Source organism: Miscanthus floridulus, chromosome 19, assembly GCF_019320115.1.
Source record: "Miscanthus floridulus cultivar M001 chromosome 19, ASM1932011v1, whole genome shotgun sequence".
In the NCBI taxonomy this organism is placed as follows: Eukaryota; Viridiplantae; Streptophyta; class Magnoliopsida; order Poales; family Poaceae; genus Miscanthus; species Miscanthus floridulus.
Window position 1 is genome coordinate 76,038,342 of NC_089598.1, and position 25,632 is coordinate 76,063,973.

General features: G+C 42.4%; 1 long non-coding RNA gene across 1 annotated transcript; it reads right to left on the reverse strand.

Moving 5' to 3' along the window:
• Positions 1-1,526: 1,526 nt before the first annotated feature.
• LOC136529144 (uncharacterized) lies at positions 1,527-1,898 on the reverse strand. Its single transcript, XR_010777214.1, has 2 exons — positions 1,834-1,898; positions 1,527-1,743 (listed from the first exon to the last, which is right to left on the reverse strand). It is a non-coding gene; the product is annotated as an uncharacterized lncRNA (long non-coding RNA).
• Positions 1,899-25,632: the final 23,734 nt, after the last annotated feature.

The following is a 25,632-nucleotide window of genomic DNA, read 5'->3' on the forward strand; positions in this document are numbered from 1 at the left end:
TTGCAACCCTGATCAACGCTCATCTAACATTCCAAACTGATGGCTGGGCTTCGTTTCAAGCAAAGTTTGAGTCTGGGAGTCAAATTTCATTAGCTTCAATAATAAAAAGGGCCTGGTCTCACTGGTGGAACCCCAGCTAAATCTGTTGCTGCTACAAGTTTTCACAGCTCTGAAGTTCAGTTTTCTGAGGACATTGCAGAGAGAAGACCGTGTGACTGGGTTCTCGCGTTTTCAAGAACTCCGGCCTGCTCTTCAATGTTAAATTCAGCCCGCCGACATGCCCGTGATGATTGTGAACCGACAAAAGTAGTCAACCCTTCGATGACAGGCCATTTACGTGCAACTGTTCAGAGACTCCAAAGGGAGTTGTATAGTCGTTAAGCCCTTAAACGGAGAGCTCGGCGCATGCAGCACAAAGACGACGCAAATAATAAATCACATTACCAATTACATTAAATCATCATAATAATTAGACATTCCAACAGAATGGGTCCTCCAAACATAATACTTTGTACAACATGTAACATACATGTACCAGCCATACAGAATGTCTCAGTGTCTCACATCCATACAGAATGACACAATCGTCCATAAAACATACAGAATGCCACCAATTAGTAGTAGGCAGCTTCTGCTATAAAAATAGATCAAATCACCCATGCAGAAAATTTCAGCTGTAGTTCCACAACACAGATGGGTTGCAACGAGCTCAACTGTACAGTGGGTGCATCTTCTAACCTACAAATAACTAAATAAGAAAACTGCACGTAAGCCATCATTGGTGTTTAATTAGTGTCCAGCAACAGATCAGCTTGTGAAACGAACAGAAATTATGCAACTAGAAAAATATAATAAGTGAAAGATTTTTCCACTCAAAAATAATAAGTGACAATCTTATATTAATATTGTAAGATGTTATTATATTTTCATAAACAAGAAAAAATAAATCTTATTACCTTATTCTAGACATATCCATGCACCTATAAGTTAAAACCAGTGGAAAAATTATGTAACTAGTTTTATTCTAGAAAAAATATAAACTGTCCTTACTGTGACATGGAAACAAAGAAAAGTAAGCATCTGCAGTAGCTATCTGTCTACCTATCTTGCTGCTCGATACTATTCCTACATTTGAATATGACTACCAACTATGTATTTATCCATAAAAGAGTAATAATGATAAATCATATGGATTTGAAAGCCAAAGCTAATTTAAAGTGATCATTGCTTGCTATAACACATCAGGATTTATCCTAGAAAATTAGTACTTGTGGACCAGAAGCTTTTATAACAGGAGGATCTGAGCAGGTTGCTATAGAAAGTCACCAAACCTAATTTTGAACCAAAAGTTTGGATTTACTGAATTAAAGTAACAAATCAGATAAGTTACTGTAAAACGGCAACACTGATCAACACGAACAGATTAATACAGTTCCAATATGTGAACAAAATTTGGGACGAATCAATTGTGCCATATTTGGTTTTTAAGCTATTTTAGTGTCTATTTTGTTTTGAGCCGAATTGAATCATGCATAAGTACTTATATGTCATAAATTGTCACTGAAGATACCAAAAACGGGCTAAGTAACTAACACAACACACTTTGTCAGTAGTTACAGTTTCTTTCTTGGTCTGAAATCCAAACAGAGGAGGGACATAGTCCCGGAACGGGAAGGCCATCTTGCTGAAGTAGAAATTCTTGGGGTTGTAGTGAACGAGCTCTGGATCAGGGACCCCTCCAGCCTGCATCGAAGCAGATAGTCAAATCCATATTAGAGTATTCAGCAGTAGGCAGAAGCCGAAACCAACAATTTGTAGGCAAAATTCAGTTACCTTTGCGCACACCAGTGCAAGGCCATCTATGGTGATGTACTTGGCTCCCAAGATGTTGAAGAGCACTTTGGGTTCATAAGCTCACAACTAAATTTGGTTAGAAAATTCTACAAATTGACACAACAACATATTTTGGGTTCATAAGCCTTCCATATAATTTTTAAGCACTTTTAATAAAGTGGGAGTATACATAGCTCACAACTAGATACATCTCTCACACAGTTTCATATAAACTATGTGGGAGACGTACCATTTGTGAATAATGTGTTGTACCACTTTGCTAACATCATTTGAATTTTTTATGGGATGATCATACACCAAAATCATGCTGGCATGCAAATTTGTAGAATTTCCTAACTAAATTACGACATTTATTCTATGGTAATTCCATAGAACTATTGCAATAATAATATAATTTGGTCAACTACAAAGTTGTAGGACTCATCATGATCTACAATTTTTTTTATCATTTATCCGTTGGAGTTCATTTTTACCGTTCAAAAAAATTAAATTTTAAAATTTGAACAACTTCACTGACTTCTGTTTTTAAAATAGTCTTTTGAGGCAGCTAACAAAACACTCCTTATAGCTCAATGGTTAATCTTTGGTACTGCGAGTAGAGAGGTGAGGGTTCGATTCCAATGTGTGGCGTACAGATTTTTTCCCCATTTTTGTCTAATGGATGTACCTACTAGCCATGCACACATGTTAATAAAAGTATTGTGTACACCCTGCCAAGAACTAGATGATGGAGTTGGTGGTTAGGATGTTGCTGACTGCTACCAGTAGCTATTGGGGCAGGTTCGAACCCTGCGTGCCACATCCCCCCTATTTTTTTAGTGCTATGATTTGTTTGCAAATATTTTGCTGAAAAATAATAAATGAGTTCTGAATTCTAATTTTTTAAACTCCTACACCGTGTTCTAGAATATTTATTTGTTTTGGTCATTTCTCATGATTGGAACTTGTTATAGCGTGGTGACTAATAGGTCACTCAGACAAAACATGAGAGTGGTCGATTGATTTGTTATCGCGTGGTACTTCACTGGAACAAGATGTGTGAGTGGCTAATTGACTTGTTATAGCGTGGTGGCTAGTAGGTCACTCGGACAAAATGGGAGAGTGGTTGGTTGACTGGTTATCAAGTGGCGGCTATTAGTTCACTTGGACAAGATATGAGAGTGGTTGGTTGCATGGTGGCCAGTGGTTCACTGGAACATGACGTGAGAGTGGGCGACTGGTTTGTTATCTCGTCGCGGCTATTAAAAATAAAAAGGTTTTCAAATTATTCATCACGTTGTTGCTTTGTGCAGCTAGATGCGGAAAATTGCACTAATTAGAGTTAACACGGACAAGTAATGCTTAATAAGTCAAATAGAAAAAAAACAAAAATTGAAAAAATGGCCATAGTGGTAGGGATCGAACCTACGCCCTCTGCAGTTAAAGCTACAAGATCTACCACTAAACTATGATTGGAAGCTCAATCAAGTGAAGTTATATTTATCTGTAAAAATTAATGCATAAAAAGTGCATGGACCTAATAATTGTCTAATTTTTTGAACAGCCCACTAGTCTCCGAAGGATGTAACCCACCCACGATTGGATGCAACCCAACCCACGATTGCGTTAGCTCGTATGCTGCCGGGTTTATAGGGATACCTCACATTCTGTGTGATTCTCATAGGAAAGTCGGAATAATGACGGACAGAGAAGGGGGATTCCCGCGCTTACCTCACATTTTTAAACACATTTATGTACAAAACAATGATTCACAGCAGATTTTGTCTAGTTGCCAAACTTTTCTGACAATACAGCAAGTCAGCAACAATTAGACACTAGGATTCACCCTTGATTACATAAAAACAATTAGACACTAGGATTCACACAAACTCCGAGATTGCAGTTAAATGATGTCAATGTGGCTCTGAGTTGCAGCAGTGTCCAAAGCTGTGGCATTTACAAAATTTGTTGTCATAGCTAACACGGGAAAGGCCTGCAATAATAGCTCTTTCAAGACATCTGCAAAACCAAAATTGAACTAATATGAGTCTGTTTTTCTGAAAGAACAAAGAAGAGAATATTATACATGCTTTGCAAACAAATATCACATTCATGGACATGAAGTGTACAATGCACACAAAGCTGGTCAGGGAATGCAAAAAAATAGGAGCAATTCAATCAGGGCAGTTTGCATCAGTCGGGACTAAGCTTTTGACTTACAGGAAGTAACCTGAGCACAAATGCTTGTCTTTTCAACATGTGACACAAGGAGGCACCCAAAAATAGAACCATAAAACAAACAAGGTATGAGTAAGCAACAAATTATCAACAATGGAGCTTCATTCATGTAAAAATAACACTACAGGAACATACTGCCTCCTAATTATGTGTTTGTCTTCTCAAAATTCACTGATAGGAAGTCATTTGCTTGTCACCACTATTTATAAAGTCCTAGAGAAACAAGGTCACATGGACAAACTATTTTTCGGTAAATCTAGAGATTACCTGATCCTCCAGATCAGATTCTTCAGTAATGCCAATGCCTCCATTTGTATTGCCCTTGCCATTATGAAGGAACAACCTTCAACATAACTCTTCTTGACGAGTCTGTTTCTATGGTTAAATTCTTCTTCAGCAGCTTGGTCTCTTCAATTTATTGAACTCTTCTTGATGAGTCGTTTGTATGGTTAAATTCTTCTTAATACAATGATGCACAAATCTTGTGCGTATTCGAGATAAAATGATGAATGCGACCTCAAATCATAATATGCCAAGGAAATATCTCTGATAAACAGCAGTGATCAGGAGAAAACTGCTGGATGATTGACAACAATAATTTCATAGTTTCTAGATCAGTAAGAAAAGGTCATCATCCTTAGCTTCCCTAACCATTGAATGTACAATACAGTAAGCATGTAGGTGTACTACATGTAGATGCACCCACCTTATCTCCAACTCCAGTTAAAATTGAACCACTCTTCATAGGGCACAAGGTAGCCCTGAAATAAAAAGTAAGAAACTGCAAGAAAATAAATATGAATATTGAGCCACTTCTCAAATGATGTACATTAGGTAAAAAGTATAGTATGATTTGTCATATTAGAGTATTTATGATGTTGATGACCCAATGAATGGGAACCCCTATCATTGTACACCATATATATGAGGTATAACATGAGTGCTTACCGTATTGGGTGCCCAATCCACTGAAAAGCTTCAGCAGGTCCTCTAGCGAAAGATGATGCATGCTCATCCATGGCAAGCATCTCAAAGTAACTTTTTACTGAAATATTAGAGCTTGAACCTTTTGCTGGTGGATTCCTTTTGTAATACAGATCCCTCATGAGATGAGCTGTTTCAATTATCCTATTCCTATAAAACTGAGGAGAAAAACATATTGCAAATGTTAATCAACACAGATACATAGCCTCAGAGTTTTGAGAACACTCATCCAACAACCGAAACAGGAGAAATGCATGAAACAGAAAAGGTCAAACAGAAAACATGGTCTAATACTCTATCACAAGAATTTATGGTACAAAAATTGGTACCAAAAACTAGCAATAAAATTGACTTAAAAGCGTTGTAGACTATGCACATACATCCTTATTAATACATAACAAAAATTTACTTAAAAGAGTCATAGACTATGCACATACATCCTTATTAATACATAGCACAAGTTAGCCTCATCAAGGTATCATGGTTCAGATCAGGATCAGAAATAAATGGTGAGACCAAAATGCATCTCGGAGAGCTACAAGCCCATGGCTACGCCTACTCCATCTGTGATCCAGTGACTCAAAATCATGCACTTGCAGGTGCATGATCTACTTTGTAGCACAAGAGACCCAATCTAATGGTTCAGGTGTTCTCTTGCAGCAAATAGGGTGCATCATAATAGCACATAAAACACAGATAGAAAATAGTCCAGCATGGTGAGTTGCAAATAATTCCACTAAAATAACAAATCTCCGTCCAGCTTCCTGGTGAAATTATTACCTTTCTACCATAAAAATTAGTCTTTTTTCCTCTCCAAAGAAGATAGAGCTGGTGTAGAACAGAAACCCCCGAATGAGTCCACCAACAATAGGCAAAGATTTACAGCCAAAATCATGGATGAACTAACTACTAAGATTAGCCACGGAACGAAACAAGTTATTGTATAACGAAGGGACCGGCTGATTATAGCAACCAGGAGGACAACTGCGAAAGGGAAAGCGGGAGGAGGAGGAGCAGCTCACCATGAGCCGCACACGGCGGAGCAGCGGGCAAGGTCGAAGTGGTCGTCTAGGCGGGAGAAGATGGAACGGAGGATGTCGTCGTTCAGCGACTGCGCCGTGGACCCAGAGTCGGTAGCCGTGGGTCGTCGATTGGACCTCACTGCCATAGCGGCCCCACCTGTTAGCTCCATCCCTCTCCTCCGTCCCTCCCCTTCGCTCTGGCCAGGCTTCCGAGCTGGCTGGGTGACCGCGCTCCCCACCGCTCGACTTAGCCCGCATCCGTGCGACCCGCGCATGACTGAACAAACTGCGTCGCGCCTATCCAGTCTCTGCTCCACTGAGTCCACCCTCGTCCACTCGTCCCACCCAAACTGAGTCACGGCACCCGCCATTGACAGGCCGCACGAGCTCCTCTAGACCGATAGGCGAAAACCATCTGGCCGTTGGTGAGGAGCGGCACATTGGGGGCGGGGCTGAAGCCGGGATGCATGTCCCCATCGCGATCGTAGCTCATCTGCGACCTGAGCATGGACTCGGCGACGTAAAGCGGGTCGTCGTCGTGCCCCACGCCACCGTCCTGCAGGCCGAACTTGCCCTCCAGGTCGTCGACGCCGTCCTCCTCCTCGTCGCCCGCCACACGCGAGCAGCCCTCGTGGCGCTCGTACTCGTAGCAGGCGCGACAGTTGGTGGTGGGCACCGGCATGCCGAGCACGCCCTCCAGCTTTGCCACCAGGGACCGCCGCGTCCGTGGACACGCGCACCTCGCCACCCGCAGCTCCCGAGGCAGCGGGGATTGCCGCGACCGGGAGGGCAGTCGCCGCCGTAGCCTCCAACGTGCTCGGTTGGGGAGCTGAGAGCTAGTGAGAAGGGGCCAGGCCCGAATCTCGATGGAGACGATGTAGGAGCAGCGCAGCACGTCGAGGTCCTCCCGTGGATAGATCAACGGCGGCGGACGGCGGCGGCATAGAGACGGAGAACACAGTGGCGAATGAACCCTAAAAGATGAAAATATTCATCTTTTTAAGCAAATATTCATCTAACTATAGTACTTAAATCATACCTCCCAACTATACTACTCAAAATTATTTTTATAATTATAGATTTACCGTTTTACCCTTGATGAAAAAAATTAACTACAAAAAAGAAATTGTCACTCTTTTATTTGAAGTCCTAATCCTCAGGCGTTGGGAGGCGTTACGGCGCATATGGGCCCACCAACCATAGACACATCTAACGCCTCCCTCATTGACGCCTCTCAACGCCTTCCCTCATATGAACCCACCAATCATAGACACATCTAATGCTTCCTGACGCCTCCCCAACCATAGTAAAAAAGTTCTTTTAATAATAGAACTATTTTTGGGCAAAGGCGGCTCAATCCCTAGCCATCTCCATAAAGGCCTCCATCAGATCCCACAAACTCAATCACCACAAGAATACATTTTCAAAGGCAAAAAATGGACTCCGATTTTTAGAGGCGACTAGAATTCTCAACCGCCTCTGAAATGGCAATTTACATCTGCCTCTATAAATAGGGATAATTTTAGAGGCAGTTCAATCTAAAATGCCATTTGTAGAGGCAACTCGTCTCTACTAATGGCTACTATATATATATATATATATATATATATATATATATATATATATATATATATATATATATATATATATATATATATACACTGCTTCTTCCTCCTTGGACTTTGTTACTATAGAAAATATACTCTGTCTGTGTTTTCTCTAATAATATCCCCAGAATTGAACAATAGAAGACAAAGCTTACCGAAGTTAGAACTAGAAGACCTTAGCAGTCTCTTCTACGCTTCTATTATCTAGCCTTGATTGTGAAGTTAGTATAAGTTAGATTTGGTTATTCTCACATGCGTTTCCTTGAGTTCGATATAAAACTAGGTACTCTCGGTGAAGTGCTACATCGGTATAATATCTGTGCGCTTACGGATTATTCTGTGTGCATTAATTTATACCAGCAAACATTTCTAGCACCGTTGTCGGGAAAATAGTTGTTGAGTTAACTTTGAACCTAGCTTATCCTTGTATCATTATTATTTTATTCTTTTCCTTTTTACCCTGGATCTAGAATCCACCCCTATCTACCAATATGGTGCACCCACGAGCGCAAGCCTACAACTAAAAGAGTCCTCAAAGCCTATCCTAACACATGGCTATGAGCTGCGCCCATGATTAATTAATATGGTTCAGGATCAACCCTTTTCGGGCGAAGATGATGAAAACCCCTATTCTCACCTAAATGAGTTTGAGCAGACCTATGCATGCCTACACATTGTGGGCATGTCAGACGAAACCTTACAATCGAAGCTTTTTCCTTTCTCTTTGATGGAAAAAGTTAAACATTGGTACAATCTCACTATAGGGAGTAGATAAGGAGATTGGGAAGCCCTGTGCTCTAGCTTTTGCTTACAATTCTTTCCCATCATTAGGGTAGTCAAACTTCGTTCAGAGGTTCTATCTTTTAAACAAAAGAGAAAAGAATCTTTAGGCACAGCATGGGAACACTTTAATACTCTTATTAATACTAGCCCTAACCTTGCCATCCAAGACCCTATTTTTCTTCAACACTTCTATATGGGTCTTGATAGGGAAGCCTCGATGCTTTTTAATATGGTCTTAGGAGGCTCGTTCTTGCATGTCTCTGCCAATGCGGGGAGAAGCATTCTTACGAAAATCTTAGAGAACATCCCTGAGGAAGTAGAAGAGAAACCATTAGAGGAAGAATCCCAAATAGCTGAACCCAAACCTTTACCAGACCCAACACCAACATCAGCTATACCAAATCCTGAACCACCGGAAAAGGAGGAAACTCCAATTTTGGACTTTATGCTTGAATTCGAGGATGAACTTTTCAATGAATATGGAAATACCTTGAATTACCATACCATGTGGAGACCCCAGAAGTCTAGGGAATCATCATCCAATGAAGAACCTTTAGATCCTTCTGAGGAAGCTTTCCTTAAAAAGACTACGAAAGAGCTAGTATCTATTATAAGCAATGAATGGTTAGGAGAATCAGAGCTTTCCTTTGATGTGATTCATTTAGATTCACCTTCTATATCCATTCGTTGCCAAATTAACAAAGCTCCTTTCAATGCTCTTTACAATCTAGTTGTGGGTATTAATATCATGTCTGCATCTTTTGCTCTTGATTTATTGGAACACATGCTATTAACCCCAACAACAAAGTTATTGAAAGGTCTTTTAGGACACATTCTCCTGAGTTTGGGAATTTTATATGTCCTCCCTATCCATGTCAAAGGAACTAGAGTTCATTTGAGCTTCTATATCTTTGATATTATGGAGTTCGACCTATTAATAGGACAACCAATTGGAAGACTTATCCAAGAAGGACAAACAAGGAAGTTAAATATAAGACTTAGGAAAAACTTTAAACTTTCTATACCCATTACTCAATGTCTAAATGCTGAGAGTGAGCTAATTCCCAAGGAAGACCCAATGGAAGAGGTTAAGGTTGCATCTCTTGACTATTTGATTGAACCCAATCTTGAAGATTATGCCTAGTTCTTCATCGAGGAGGAAGAGGAAAATCCTATAGAGACTGGACCTCTAGATTAATTGTTGGAACCACCTAAGCCCACCATTGAGCTTAAACTCCTGCCTTCTGGTCTTAGATATGCTTTTCTCAATAATGATCAGGATTCTCCTGTGATCATAAGTGATAAACTCTCTCAAGAAGAATCCCTACGCTTGCTAACTATCTTAGAAAAGCATTGCTCTGCCTTTGGCTATTCACTCCAAGACCTTAAGGGTATTAGCCCTGCTCTTTGCACCCATCGCATCCCTATAGATTCTAACTCTATACCTTCTAGGGAGCCATAGCATAGACTTAAGAATGCGATGAGAGAGGTTGTTAAGAAAGATGTTTTGAAACTCTTGCATGCTGAGATTATCTATCCTGTGCTGCATAGTGAGTGGGTTAGCCCTATTCAAGTTGTGTCTAAAAAGGGAGACATGATTGTTGTTAAAAATAAAAAGAATGAATTAATCGCCCAAAGAACTGTCACTAGATGGTGGATGTGTATTGACTACCGAAAGCTTAGCAAGGCAACAAAGAAATGTCACTGATGAAATATTGGAGCGACTGGTGAATCACTCTTTCTTCTATTTCCTTGATGGGTATTCAGGTTATCACTAGATACCGATCCATCCATTTGACCAAAGCAAAACCACCTTTACATGTCCATATGGAACTTATGCTTAGCGTAGAATGTCTTTTGGTTTATGTAATGCTCCAGCTTCTTTCCAAAGATGCATGATGTCTATATTTTCTGATATGATTGAAGAAATCATGAAAGTTTTCATGGATGACTTTTTTGTTTATGGAAAAACTTTTGATGATTGTCTTTAAAATTTGGACAAGGTCTTGCAAAGATGTGAACAAAAGCACTTAGTCCTTAATTGGGAAAAATGTCATTTCATGGTTAGAGAAGGCATAGTGCTTGAACACTTGGTGTCTAAATGAGGGATAGAGGTAGATAGAGCTAAAATTGAAGTAATTGAACAGTTACCTCCTCCCGTAAATATCAGAAGGATTCGCAGTTTCCTTGGTCACGCTGCTTTTCATCGCCGCTTTATAAAAGATTTTTCATATATTACTAGACCACTTACAAATCTTTTGGCTAAGGTTGTTCCCTTTGAATTTGATGATGCATGTTTTAAATCTTTTAACATTCTTAAGAAAGCACTCATCTCTGCACCAATCATTCAACCCCCTGATTGGTTGTTACCTTTTGAAATTATGTGTGATGCTAGTGATTATGTTGTGGGGGCAGTTTTGGGACAAACTAAAGATAAAAAGCATCATGCAATTGTTTATGCTAGCAAAACTTTGATAGGACCTCAACTTAATAATGCAACAACTGAAAAAGAACTCATGGCTGTTGTTTTTGCTATTGATAAGTTTAGATCTTACTTAGTAGGAGCTAAGGTGATTGTTTATACTGATCATGCTGCTTTGAAATGCCTGCTCACTAAGAAAGATGCTAAACCTCGATAATAAGTTGGATTTTATTACTCCAAGAATTTGATTTAGAAATAAAAGATAAAAAGGGAGTAGAAAATTCTGTTGCCAATCACTTGTCCAGAATACAGTTTGAGAATTCACAGGAACTACCTATCAATGATTCACTGCGGGATGACATGCTCTTCAAGGTCACAAAATCCGACCCCTAGTACACAAATATTGTTAACTTTATGGTTGCAGGTTATGTACCACCAGGGGAGAACAAAAAGAAGCTCATCTATGAAGGTCGTCCCACATATGGGATGAACCATACCTCTTTAGAGTTTGCTCTAACACCCTACTCAGAAGGTGTGTACCGGTAGAAGAAGGCATTAAGATCATCGAACGATGCCACTCATCACCATATGGAGGACATTATGGTGCATTCCGCACTCATTCGAAGATATGGCAAAGTGGATTCTTTTGGCCAACCATGTATGAAGACACAAAAGACTTTATCCAAAGGTGTGGAGTGTGTTAAAGGTATGGGAATATCAATTCAAGAGATGCCACACCACTCACCAACAACCTCAAGATTGAGCTCTTTGATGTCTAGGGAATCAACTACATGGGACCATTTCCAAAGTCAAAGAACTACGAATATATCTTGGTTGCAGTTGACTATGTCGCCAAGTGGGTTAAAGCCATGCCATGCAAAACTACTAATGCAAAGAACTCCAAGAAGATGTTTGAAGAGATGATATTTCCAAGATTTAGTGTTCCAAGGATGGCGATTAGTGATGGAGGAACTCACTTCACTGACAAGAATTTTCATAATTACTTGTCAAAGCATGGAATCCATCACAATGTCGCTACTCCATACCACCCTCCGACAAGTGGCCAAGCAGAAACATCAAATAAACAAATCAAGAATATTCTGTAAAAGACGGTCAATGAGATGGGGACTGCATGGAAAGATCGACTACCAGATGCATTATGGGCTTACAGAACGGCCTATAAAACACCACTTGGAATGTCACCATATCAATTGGTCTACGAGAAGACCTGTCATCTACCTGTTGAGTTAGAATTCAAGGCTCACTGGGCCATCAAGCGATGGAACATAGACTTTGAAGTCATAGGAACTAAGAGGAAGATGCAACTCTCTGAGCTTGATGAATGGCGTGAAAAAAGCATTTCACAACTCCAAAATTTACAAGGAGAGAACAAAAATATGGCATGACAAGAGGATCAAGAAGAAGGAGTTTGCCTCCGGAGATAAGGTATTACTTTTTAATTCCAAGGTTAAATTATTCGGGCATGAAAAACTTTGGAGCAAATGGGAAGGACCATTCAAGGTGATATGCACTTCATCGCATGGAGTGGTAACCCTTCAAAACAACGAAGGTATGTTATTCAAGGTAAATGGCACCATCTTAAGATCTTTCTAGAACCTGAGAAACCACCTGAGGATTTAGATGAGATAGATTTCTTGATTTTACCATATATTTACACCTCTACCATCCTCCATATGTTTCGTAACACGAAAAATATACTTTTCGGGATTAGATAAGTGATAGAAGTCATAGTGTAGAAGATGACCCCAAGAGGGTGACATGTGGGGCTGGCTGGCCCCACCTAGAAGGCGCTTGGCCCACTGTTAGCCCCTCTCATGCTCGGTCAACTCTCTCGTGTCTTCTAGATCCTTGTTAAAATCCCATAGTTTTTCGACGCATTCAATTTTTCCTCGTTATGAGACCCCATATGGATAGATTTTAACCTTTGCTGCAAGTTTTCCCCCTATATAAACAAGCCTCTGCCTCCTCCATAGCCATCCTATCAAAGCCTTCTCTCTCCAACAGTAGCAAAGCTCTCCTCCTCTCTTGTTCCCATGGCCAACAAAGAGATCGTCACCTATGGTTTTGATCCTAGCATGAAGCCAAACATGCTTACGCTGACTGTTGTTCCTCCTAAAGTTGCCCCAATTCGCTCAAGTCAATCCTACTTCGCCCATGCCATCTGTTGTCCAGTGATCGCTCTGCCATCGCCATGTCTACTTCTTAAGGACAAGCCACATCAACCTGATGTACCGCCAACGATCAAGGGCCCAAAGGAGATCAACCTTCTTCCTCCAAGAGCAAACAAGGTGCTAATTGGAATAAAGGCCAACAAGTTTGGAGATATCACATGTGCAAAATACAAGTCGGTCACCCCTCATACTACCATTGATGGAGTTCGCGCTATGCCAGATCATATCAAGGTTGTTCCTCTAAAGGGGAAGAAGAGGAAGGCGCCATCGCCACCCATCCCAGAGGCTAAGAAGCATCCAAGGATGACTATGGCCCTCCTAGAAAATAAGATTGAAGACCTCTCCGATGTTGTCTATACCCTAGAGCAAAGGATCGACGAGGAACACGTTTACCGCAAGAGCCTACAACGCGATCTCAATGCTTTAAATCACTTTGTAGTTAAGATGAAGAAGTGAGAATTAGGTAGTCAATAATAAGGCACGAGTGGTTAGGTCGAGTGTTTAATGTTTAGGGTTACTCATTTAGCTCAGATTGTTAGAATATTGAAGTTCGTGTTAGGTTATCAAAAGTTTGTGTTTAGTTTGTGCTTGTGTAATAAAGTGCCTTATATTGATGAAGTCTTATTATTATTATCTACTCATTATTTCTCTTGGATATGTGTTTTGTCTCCACATGTTGTGCATAAAAAGGTATACAGGAAAACAAGTGTGGGGGAGACACATCGCAACAAGATGAGATTCGATCGTGAAAATCACAAAGTTCAGAAAGCAATAGACCAAGAACCACACTCGCCAAAGTTGAATCGAAACAGGCCTGAGAGTGGGCCACCCGACCTCCTCCATGGGCCGGTTGGCCCATCACTACGCCACCTCGCTTTGTGTTTTGTCCACGGTCAGGTTTGAGTCCAATACACTCTATTTTTATATGTTTCGCTTTTTGTTTTGAACTGAATTAAAAATCCTTTAATAAACTACTTTAAAACATGAGGAAAGATTATTTCAGTCATGAGTTAAGGATAGACTCACATAATACTTTTCCTAGAAGTCATGCTACTATTGGGAACTTATTATTAGGGACCCTATGTTACTTAAGTTGTTGTGGAATGAGATATAGTAGAATAATGAGAACTTGATTCTTGATGTCTTGTTATTGGAGAATTTTATTTCAAAAAGTTAAAAGAATAGCTATACCTCTCCTTTGTGGTAAGTAATATCCCACCAGAGTCAGATATAGACTACAAAAATCTTCTACATATACTTCTTGTCATTGTATTGAATTTGGTCAAACCTTGTGACCCTTGTTGAGAAACTTATCATGCTCTCAAGATCAAGATCACGTACACTCCACATATATCTGTTGCTCCTACACTGGGAGTATGCAACAACATATTTTCCATCCATCCAAAAATATTTTATTCCTATATTGGGAATAGACACAAAAATATGCTTGATAGGATAAATGCTCCAAGTTCTTGTAAATGTCTCTATTGAAAAGTTTCAATTGCAGAAAAAGAGGCATGGGCTATTCAAAAGTTATTCATAAAAAAAGAAAGAGTATTGAAAAATGGACAAGTGTTCGAGATACTGAAAACAGTGGGTACTTAGATGCACGCTTGAAAAAGAAAGAAAGAAAGAGAGAGATGAATAAGATAGCCCATGTTTTCTTGTAAAAGTTTTTCAAGTTTCAATCAAGAGAGATATGTTTCAAGGAGCATAGTAGAATTAGGTTAACCACCATATATATATATATCCACACACATGCACATCTTGATCTAAGAGTATGACATTTTTCTCCTTGGATCCTTGTTTTGACTTTACAATATATGCAATGCAAGTATGTTTTCATATTCATCCCTACCTGAGCTCCTCATAAGCTTTTAGAAGTAGGTAAAAAGAAGGCAAGAACATTAATGCCTTGGTGAGGATCCAAAAATACCACATATGCAGAGTAATTTGAGAGTACTACAAAAGGAGAAGGTAAGCTATGTTTTGTTTTAAAAAATCTTAAAATGTTTTCTCCAATTGACTTGACTGAAGAAAGATGGTGACCTGTTTCAAGCTATTCAATTCTTCAACCACCCAAAGTTTCATGGTAGACACTTTGAATCCTATAGTACATGCATGACTAGGAATGGTTGTATGTTGATGACTTGTCCTAAGGTTATGTGTTGAGTAATCCATCCTTTTATCGAGGACGAGTAAAAGCCTAAGTGCAGGGGAGTTTGTTGATGGTAGTTAACATTCATTATAACCCATCAATATAACTTGAATAAATGGCTAAAATAGATCACTAATGTAGACTTAGGGGTTTAAACTAACAAATTCCATGAGTTTTGGTGAATCTATATTTCCAGTAGGATTTAATCAGAAAACCACCAAAGAGGACCTAATCATCAAAGGAAATCATGAAATTCCATCGCGTAATCAACGTGGGAAGACTCTAGAAGGTGAATCACAAAAGCGGGCCATGTGGCTCTACCATGTGGGGCTGGCCAGCCCCACCTAGAGGCTGCCTGGCCCCTATGGGCCCCACCTATTAGCCTTGTTGTTATGTCAGTTTTCCACCACCTCCTAGGATGCATCTTCACCTTTCTTTAAGTTGGTTTGATCCAAGGGCTCACATTGGATGCTCTGGGCTATATATACCAGCCTACACCCCCCTCGAGGGCAGATGGCTCATTTGATCATGAGAGCTGAGAAGCCAGAAACCCTAATTCATATGTCCACTAGAATCAGAGCTAGCAATCAACCTGGGCATCAGGCATGACATTCACCTGTAACCATCAATGCAGAACGGGAAAGTTGACCTCCCGGGTGCGGGCTACAACCTGACGAAAGATGAGAGGAGGGTTGTGTGCTAGTGGCTTAGGGGTGTCAAGGTGCCGACCAGTTTCTCTTCCAACATCAAGAGCCTGGTCTCGATGAAAGACCTCACAATGACCAACTACAACTCACATGACTGCCATGTCATGCTAACGATGTCCCTTCCAATTGTGATCAGGGCCATCAGTCCAGAGTACATGAAGATGGTGATCACATGGATGTGCTACTTCTTCAACCGCATCACCCAGAATGTCATCGATGAAGCTGAGCTACCCACCCTAAAACAGTTCATCATGGAGACTCTTTGCCAGCTCGAGATGTGTTTCCCACCATCTTACTTCGATATTATGCCACACCTGATGATGCACATGGTTGATTAGATACAACAACTAGGCCTTGTGTACCTACACCAGATGTGGACGTATGAGCAGTTCATCTCGACCCTCAACAAATACGTGCTTAACCATGCCCACCCAGAGGGCTCTATGATCGAGGCATACACAACCGAGGAGGCCATGAATTGCTGCATGAATTAAATCTGAGATGGGAGGGCGATTGGGCTTCCTGTCCAACAGCACAAAGGTAGAACCTTGGGGATGGGGTGCATGGGGCAGAAAGTACGCACTGATGTAGAAAATGAAATGGTGCGACAAGCTCACTACAACATCCTTCATCAGTTAGTGGTCATGGAAACCTATGTTGAGAAGCACCTAGATGAGATCCACGTTGCTCATGACAGGCAACGCATGAAGGCATGGGTGCAGAAATAGCACAAGAGCAGTTTCACGGCATGGCTCCAAGAGCAAGATGTACCCCATGGAGAAGCCGATGAAGCGGAGACTGTTAAGAGGCTTGCGTCTGGCCCATCCACCCAAATCACCATGTGGCAAGGGTATGACATCAATGGATACAGGTTCCACACAAAAGAGAAGGACAAGAAGAGCATGGCACAAAACAACAGTGTTTGATATGAGGGCATTGATGAGTCCATGGGGCAAAGGAGGCAATACTATCTGGCGCACCACTGTCGATGAAATCTAGTCGGCAGTCTACCAATGGGTATACCCACGGTAGTAAATGATCAGTGGGGGTGCGCGTGATCAGGAACCCGATGGTAATAGAGACATAAGACACAAGATTTATATAGGTTCAGGCTGTCAATATGACGTAAAACCCTATATCTCGTGCTATGTTATTTTGTATTGATTGTGTATCAGATTCGATATATCTCGTCTAGGGGACCCCTACTCCTCCTTATATACTCTGGAGGGGTAGGGTTACAAGGAAAATATCCTATTTGGTATTATACAATAAACCACATCTTCTTGTAGCCTTGCGGTGCACGCCTTGATCTTGTGGGCTGGGCCACCTTTGATGGTGCGGCCCATGTCTTGTCTTGTGGGTACCAGGGGGTATATCCCCCACAGGTAGGTTGAAGAGATATGGGAACTTGACTATGGTGGTGAACTACAGATACTCGTATTTCGATGCTAGGGGATCAAACCAAAGGGGTTGTCGTGGATGACTATGGGCTAACCACTGTGGAGCTCCAAAGTGTTGGCTACAAAGATGATCTGTGGGTACTAGCCACCAAGGTCGCGCAAGTAGCCTACTATGTGATCCTAGAGGACAACAAGAGGCACGTGGTTGTGTTAGGAAAGCAGAGGATCATGGGAGCTGATGGGGTCTAGAGTCCCAAAGAATACAATAGCTATACAGAGCTTGAGCTTTTTATCGATCATCCAAGGAAGATCAAGGCCATCGAGGACCGCTTCAACAAGTCCAAGATCATGCCCTGGGCCTGCCCCGACGATGAGAAGAAGACTGTGGGAGCACCTACAGCAAAATGATATGTATGCCACACATTTATGTAATAATGTAGGGATCAGACTCATTTGAAGACAAGTTTTTGTAACTTACTATTATAATGGACCCATATATATATGCCACACATTTATGTATGCATCGTTGTGTTAAGTGCTACTATACTACTTCCTACTCCTACTACACTACTACCACTATACTACCTCTACCACTACGCTATTACTCCTATAGCACTACTAAGGCTGGGCAAAAATAACCGAGAACCGAGAACCAAATCAAAATAACCGAAATCGAAACCGAAAGAACCAAAACCAAAAAATTTGGTTCCTAATTCGGTTCCGACTTTTAAGTAACCGAATTTTACTAGGTAAATTCGGTTTTGACCCTCGGTTAACCGAAATACCTGAAATAACCAAAATATTCAAAGAAGCCCATTAACAAATATATAGTCCAATAGCCCATATAGAAACCCTACGTATATAAGCGAGCCATCTCATCCCACTAAGCAAGCATTCAGCCTCGACCCCCACCGTGGCCATGCTCGGTACAGGCAAAGAGTGGCCGCTCCTCCACTCCTCCCACACATGACACCTTCTAGCTTCTTGGCTTCTTCCCTACCTGGCTTAGCACCCTAGCTCGGTTGCTCCTTGCGTTCCTAGAGCGGTGGTGCTTGACGCCCTTACTTCTTCCCATCTGGCCATCTAGAGCGGCTGTAGTGCAGCATCCTGACCCAATCCTAGCAGGCGACATGAAGGCAAGGTGGTGAGGAGGTGCAGAGGTGATGCGAGGTGGTCGACAGCATAGAGGCGAGGTGGCCGGCGGGCGACAGCATGGAGGCGAGGCAGCGAGATGGGAAGACGCCGCGAGGCCTCTAAATGGATCCCTCCGTCGTGTTTTTTTTCATTTTTCTCTCTTTCTTCTATTTTGCTGTTGTGTAATGAGTGGCTTGGTTAGTTTGGTTCTAACCGAAACCGAACCGAACTAACAGAGACCGAAATTCCTCGGTTCCAAGTTTTCTAACTAACCGATCAGTTCTGAGTTTGCTACTAACCGAATTTCATAAAGAACCAAGGAATCAAACAGATCAGTTTCGGTTAACCAAATGCCCAGGCTGAAGTACTACCACTACTCTACTACCCCTTCTCCATACTCCTAGTACTATCAAAATAATTATCAATTTTAAAAAGCATTACAAATGTAATATCAACTTTACAACTTAGTAAAACAATTAAACCGAGGCATTTCAAAATAAAAAACTAAAAAATCTTAACGGAGGCTATACAAGCATTTTTTGTATTTAATACTTTTGTCCTTTCCTTTCTACAATTTTGTACTTTTCTTCTATAATATTGTACTATCCTTCTATTTATATAACCCAATTCTAAATGTTAATGAAAAGGGATTTTGTATTAAGTTATAAGATGAATATAATCAATCCATTGTCTATATAAGTGAATTGTCCATATAACCCTATTCTTCATAGATTCTAATGGCCAATGAATCAGAGGCTCTATGCGAGTGGCGTGAGGCTACCCCTAATGACAATAGTGATGAAGGGTCATCGTCTAGCTCAGACGGTGGGAGCATCGAGTATGAGAGCGAAGAGCTGACACCAATGACGCAGAAGAAAGCTCATGGAGAGGAAGCAAATGATCTAGACTTTGACCCGTTGGTTGAAACACAATGTTCTCGCAAGTAGCCACGGCTGATTCCTCAGGATGAGGATACTAAAACACCAAGGCTCGAGGTACTTGCATTAGTGCACATGTGAATTAACACATCATTTGTTATGCTCCTACAAGTATATAGCTATTGCGAGTTTTTGCCCTTGATAGCTACCGACGGTGCCTTAGAATTTGCAGTTCGACATGGAGGAGGAAGAAGAAAGGGCCCCTCAGAAGCACCCACTCCCTCCACGGCGACCTCTTCAACCACAATGGCCAGTGACAAGCCAAATCTGAGAAGGGGCCAACATGGAAGGCACAAGAAGCACGATGATGTGCACGTGATAGCCCAGGTGGGGCCACAGGGAGAGCCTTTGCAGCCAATAGAGGTCCTTGGCAAATTCAGCAACCAGTGCTCCATTTTAGTTAGGGAGAAGGTGCCTATCACGTATCCAAATTGGACAGTTGTCCCAGAAGACCTCAAGGAACACGTGTGGAAAGAGATGCTAAGGCGGTTATATATCCAGAGGGCTAGGATAAAGTCAAGTGTAGGGGCCATGTCATGGTCCTGGCAGGAAAAGCGCTTCAAAACTTCAGGTACAAGCTCAACAAGGAGTATGTGAAGAAAGGGAAGACACCCTTCACCCGTTACAAGTAAGTCTTGCCTAAACTTTGGGAACAGTTCGTCAGATAAAAACAAACCCCAGAAGCAAAGGCCAAGAGCGAGCAGTTCTCCAAGCTTGCTAAGAGGAACCAGCACCACCATAGCCTGGGCATGACAGGGTATGCCGCTAAGAGGTCGTAGTGGCGGGTAGAAGAAAGGGCTTTAGCTGAGGCCAGGTCTATGATGAGAGGGCATGGGACTTCCTCAAAGGCCGCAAGCCAAAAAAGCTAAAGGAGGACAAGGCCAAGTTCAACGAGCTGCAGATGGAGGAGGCGGAGAAGAGGATCTTAGAGGTCACTATGGCCAAGAAGAGCGCGTCGTTCGAACCTCGCCAAGAGAGGGATGTACTAACCGAGGTGCTAGGAAACCCTGAGCATCGTGGCTATGTCCATGGCATATCCTTAAGGAAGAGCTAGAAGATCATGGATTCCTTGCAATCCGACGCTAGGACATACCACATGAGGCAAAGATATAAGAAAGGGCTCATCCAGAAAGGCAAAGATGAGGCAATGAAGGACATGATCATGGGGTCGATACAAGATGCTTTCACGAGCACCGACCCCAATATGGTGGAGCTGAGGTCGCAGCTATTTTGCCAGGCTAGCATGGTGCTGCCACAGGTTCAAGACGTCATACAAGGGAAGATGGTGTCGTCAGCCAGAGGACTCTTGAGGTATCCGGTCGACGACATCATGGAACCAACGACCTGCACGCTTCAGGTGCCCTTCGGCAGGGCATAGAGGAAGAAGGATGTGGCCATGGGAGTGGCACTGCAGATCGAAAGCAGCACCATGTACTTGTCGATGTTTTATCACCGATAGCCTACCACGGGGGTACCCGGGGCAGTATGTTCGGGCTTCGGCGTATGCCGAACACGATGGTTAACGCAAGACACAGTCGATTTATCCTGGTTTAGGCCCTCGATCGTAGATCGAGTAATAACCTTACGTCCAGTCGGCCTTAGCCTTTGCGTTGGATTGATTCTCAAGTGTTGTGTTGTACAATTGTTTCTGTCTTAGGAGCCCTGCCCTCCTTTATATAGTCAGGAGGCCAGAGTCCTAGTCGGTTTATAATGAGATATCCTAGTAGGATTGCTTAATAGTTATACTACTAAGATTACAGGGGAAGAATCCTAGTTAGACTAGATCTTCTCTGTCCTTTGCGGGGTATCCTATGGGTCCCGCATCGATAAGCCCCCGAGCACTTCATGGTTGAGCTCTGAAAGTCTCGCTCTGCTCCTTCAAGTCTTGTTGAGTAGGAACAAAATGTCATCCGAGTGCTTTCTGGAGTGAAACCTTGTAGCGCTTCTTGGGATCTTTGAGTCGCGAGTGCTTTTTGAAGAAAAAATACATCCATCTAGTTGTAGCCCCCGAGCCTCTTGCTATTTGGAACAAGGAGCTGGAGGATCTTGTCTTGAAGTTGCTCTGATTGTTCGTTGAAGTTTTAAAAAGAGCTCGAATATGGATCGTTCCGGGTTCTTTTTGTCGTAATGTCTTGAAGTGGTCTGCATTGAGGAAATCTTTTGGTGACGTGCGCTTTTTCGAGGAAAAAGTGCACTCACTGAGTGTAGCCCCCGATCCTCTTGCTATTTGGAACAAAAAGTTGGAGGGTCTTGATCTTTTATGTTGTTTGAAGAATTTGTGTTCTGAAGTAGTCCCCGAGACTTTGATTATTTCGTTATCCGAGTAGTTTCACGGCATGTAGCCTCCGAGCTTATGTCCGGGTTCTTTTTGTTTCAGGAAGAACTCGGATGCGAGGTCTTGGCGTATTCTTTGATAGTCTGCTGTTGCCAGATGTAGTTGTATTGTGGTGGTTGAGCGTAAATGCCTTTTGTTCACGGGTTGTACTGTGCTAGTATATTCTTCCGAATATGCCCGTCTTCGAGTACTGTTTCTTCTCGCCTGAGTCATCCATTATTGAGTCCTGTCTTTTCACTGTGTCCTTTGTTGGGCTTATTTCGTTGGTGCTCCTGGTCCATGTGCGCCGATCCTTTGGCCTATAAATACCGTCCCGGAGTGCTTGTTTTCATCCATTGGACATTCTGTTGAAACCTTCTTGGTTGTGAACATGGTAGTTTGTGAAGTAGAGCAGCCCCCGGGCATATTTTGTAGTTCCTGTGTGTCTTGTCGTAGCTGGAGGAAGTCTTGTGATGTGGGCTTCGTTCCTTCATCCGGCAGTTCCGGGTTGATCCTCGTCGCCTGTCTTGAGACCGTCCGCCGGATGAAGGAACGAAGCCCACATCACAAGACTTCCTCCAGCTACGACAAGACACACAGGAACTACAAAATACGCCCGGGGGCTGCTCTACTTCACAAACTACCATGTTCACAACCAAGAAGGTTTCAACAGAATGTCCAATGGATGAAAACAAGCACTCCGGGACGGTATTTATAGGCCAAAGGATCGGCGCACATGGACCAGGAGCACCAACGAAATAAGCCCAACAAAGGACACAGTGAAAAGACAGGACTCAATAATGGATGACTCAGGCGAGAAGAAACAGTACTCGAAGACGGGCATATTCGGAAGAATATACTAGCACAGTACAACCCGTGAACAAAAGGCATTTACGCTCAACCACCACAATACAACTACATCTGGCAACAGCAGACTATCAAAGAATACGCCAAGACCTCGCATCCGAGTTCTTCCTGAAACAAAAAGAACCCGGACATAAGCTCGGAGGCTACATGCCGCGAAACTACTCGGATAACGAAATAATCAAAGTCTCGGGGACTACTTCAGAACACAAATTCTTCAAACAACATAAAAGATCAAGACCCTCCAACTTTTTGTTCCAAATAGCAAGAGGATCGGGGGCTACACTCAGTGAGTGCACTTTTTCCTCGAAAAAGCGCACGTCACCAAAAGATTTCCTCAACGCAGACCACTTCAAGACATTACGACAAAAAGAACCCGGAACGATCCATATTCGAGCTCTTTTTAAAACTTCAACGAACAATCAGAGCAACTTCAAGACAAGATCCTCCAGCTCCTTGTTCCAAATAGCAAGAGGCTCGGGGGCTACAACTAGATGGATGTATTTTTTCTTCAAAAAGCACTCGCGACTCAAAGATCCCAAGAAGCGCTACAAGGTTTCACTCCAGAAAGCACTCGGATGACATTTTGTTCCTACTCAACAAGACTTGAAGGAGCAGAGCGAGACTTTCAGAGCTCAACCATGAAGTGCTCGGGGGCTTGTCGATGCGGGACCCATAGGATACCCCGCAAAGGACAGAGAAGATCTAGTCTAACTAGGATTCTTCCCCTGTAATCTTAGTAGTATAACTATTAAGCAATCCTACTAGGATATCTCATTATAAACCGACTAGGACTCTGGCCTCCTGACTATATAAAGGAGGGCAGGGCTCCTAAGACAGGGACAATTGTACAACACAACACTTGAGAATCAATCCAACGCAAAGGCTAAGGCCGACTGGACGTAAGGTTATTACTCGATCTACGATCGAGGGCCTGAACCAGGATAAATCGACTGTGTCTTGCGTTAACCATCGTGTTCGGCATACGCCGAAGCCCGAACATACTGGCGCAGCTGTCGATGTTTTATCACCGATAGCCTGCCACGGGGGTACCCGGGGCAGTATGTTCGGGCTTCGGCGTATGCCGAACACGATGGTTAACGCAAGACACAGTCGATTTATCCTGGTTCAGGCCCTCGATCGTAGATCGAGTAATAACCTTACGTCCAGTCGGCCTTAGCCTTTGCATTGGATTGATTGATTGATTCTCAAGTGTTGTGTTGTACAATTGTTTCTGTCTTAGGAGCCCTGCCCTCCTTTATATAGTCAGGAGGCCAGAGTCCTAGTCGGTTTATAATGAGATATCCTAGTAGGATTGCTTAATAGTTATACTACTAAGATTACATGGGAAGAATCCTAGTTAGACTAGATCTTCTCTGTCCTTTGCGGGGTATCCTATGGGTCCCGCATCGACAGTACTATGGCAAGCCGATCTCGCCCGATTGTGTCAGGGTGGACGTGATGTGGACCAACTCAGACTTTGATGAGGATGAAATCAACATTCCCACTGAAGAGGGGAGCAGGTTCATTGGTGGTAGTCTTAGCATGTGCGTGCTATGGAATAAGAGTGACATTGTCTTGGACATGCCGACACTGGCGTCCGCTTGCTCACAGCCATCTCCCCCTGGTGACCCGGGTGACGATGACGACAACAACAACGACGATGAAAATGGCGGCGACAATGACAATGCTGGTGGCCCAGGCAGCCATCCTTGAGGCAGTTTGCCTCCTGGCAATAGCAGTCCACAAGGAGGCATAGGGGTAGCACCGGGCGATGTGACACCACCACCTGCAAGTGGTTCAAATGAGGGCATAAGCCAATGTCCTCCCCCACCGACGAAGCCTACAGATGAAGAGGAGGCCATACCTAGGAACCTCACCAAGTTGAGTTGGGTGGCCTATCAAATAGCCAACAAGCACCCATACTCAACTATGTTTGAAAGGTTTGCTATTAGCAAACATAGTCAATCTATAATTCAATTGGAGATGCAAGCTGCTTTTTTCACTCCCTAACATCTTAAGCCCTGATGTTGTAGGCCAAAAACACTGCAATCGATTTGGGGCCTGTCAGATGATTGCCCCGACAACTATGAGCATGGGATGTTCATGATGACCTTGGGTGACCTTCTTGAAGAGAAGTGGGAGGTAAGGAGGTTCCATCTATGGTACATTGAAGCGGCAAAAGCGGGCCTCCGCACATTCGTCATCTAAGATTCTAGCGGAGTACTTCCACACACCCACGGATGGTGAAGTCCTCATAGATTTCCATGACATGTATAGACTACTACGGTGAAAGGACCTTGACGTCACCCAAGTCACCTTATTTGCTATGAAAGTTAACTATGACTTTTACACCACTGCATCATTGTAGGTACTTTAGGAACAAACTAATAATGCCATGATGACTTTTCCTTGTAGGATGCAAGCCTATATAAGCAAGCAAACAAGGGTATTATCTATCTCTCTCTGATGCTTATTACATAGAGAACCATCGTGGGTTACGATATACCGGACACTCATGAAGACCTAGTGAACTTGAACCCGGAGGAGAGAAAGAAATTTTGGGAAGATCTGGAAATCGAATATAAGTATCAGGCAGGATTGTACATCTATGGAGCCATGAAGAAGGTCTAGGGAAATGGGTGTGTCATGGCCGCCCACCAGTTCAGGTAAGTCAAAAAGATACTTGGAACATATATAGCTACTTGGATCATGACTTCTCATATTTGAACATTTCAAATCTATATTGTGTGAATGGTGCAGCAAGGACATCATGGGCCACTGGATTGCGTTTATAATCTATCCTCAGGATGGAAGGGCATGTATATTTGACTCTTTGCGGGATACAAACAAATCAGGGTACAAGCACTTTAAAAGTGTATTGATATAGTAAGTGATGGAACTTATTCATTAACAGTTAACATACGTGTTCAAATTGTCGTTGACACTAGTGATTTTTTGTACAACGCTTATAAGAAGTACGTGCAAGATCTCGACTGCTATGATCGGAGATATGAGAAGAAGATCAAGAATGGC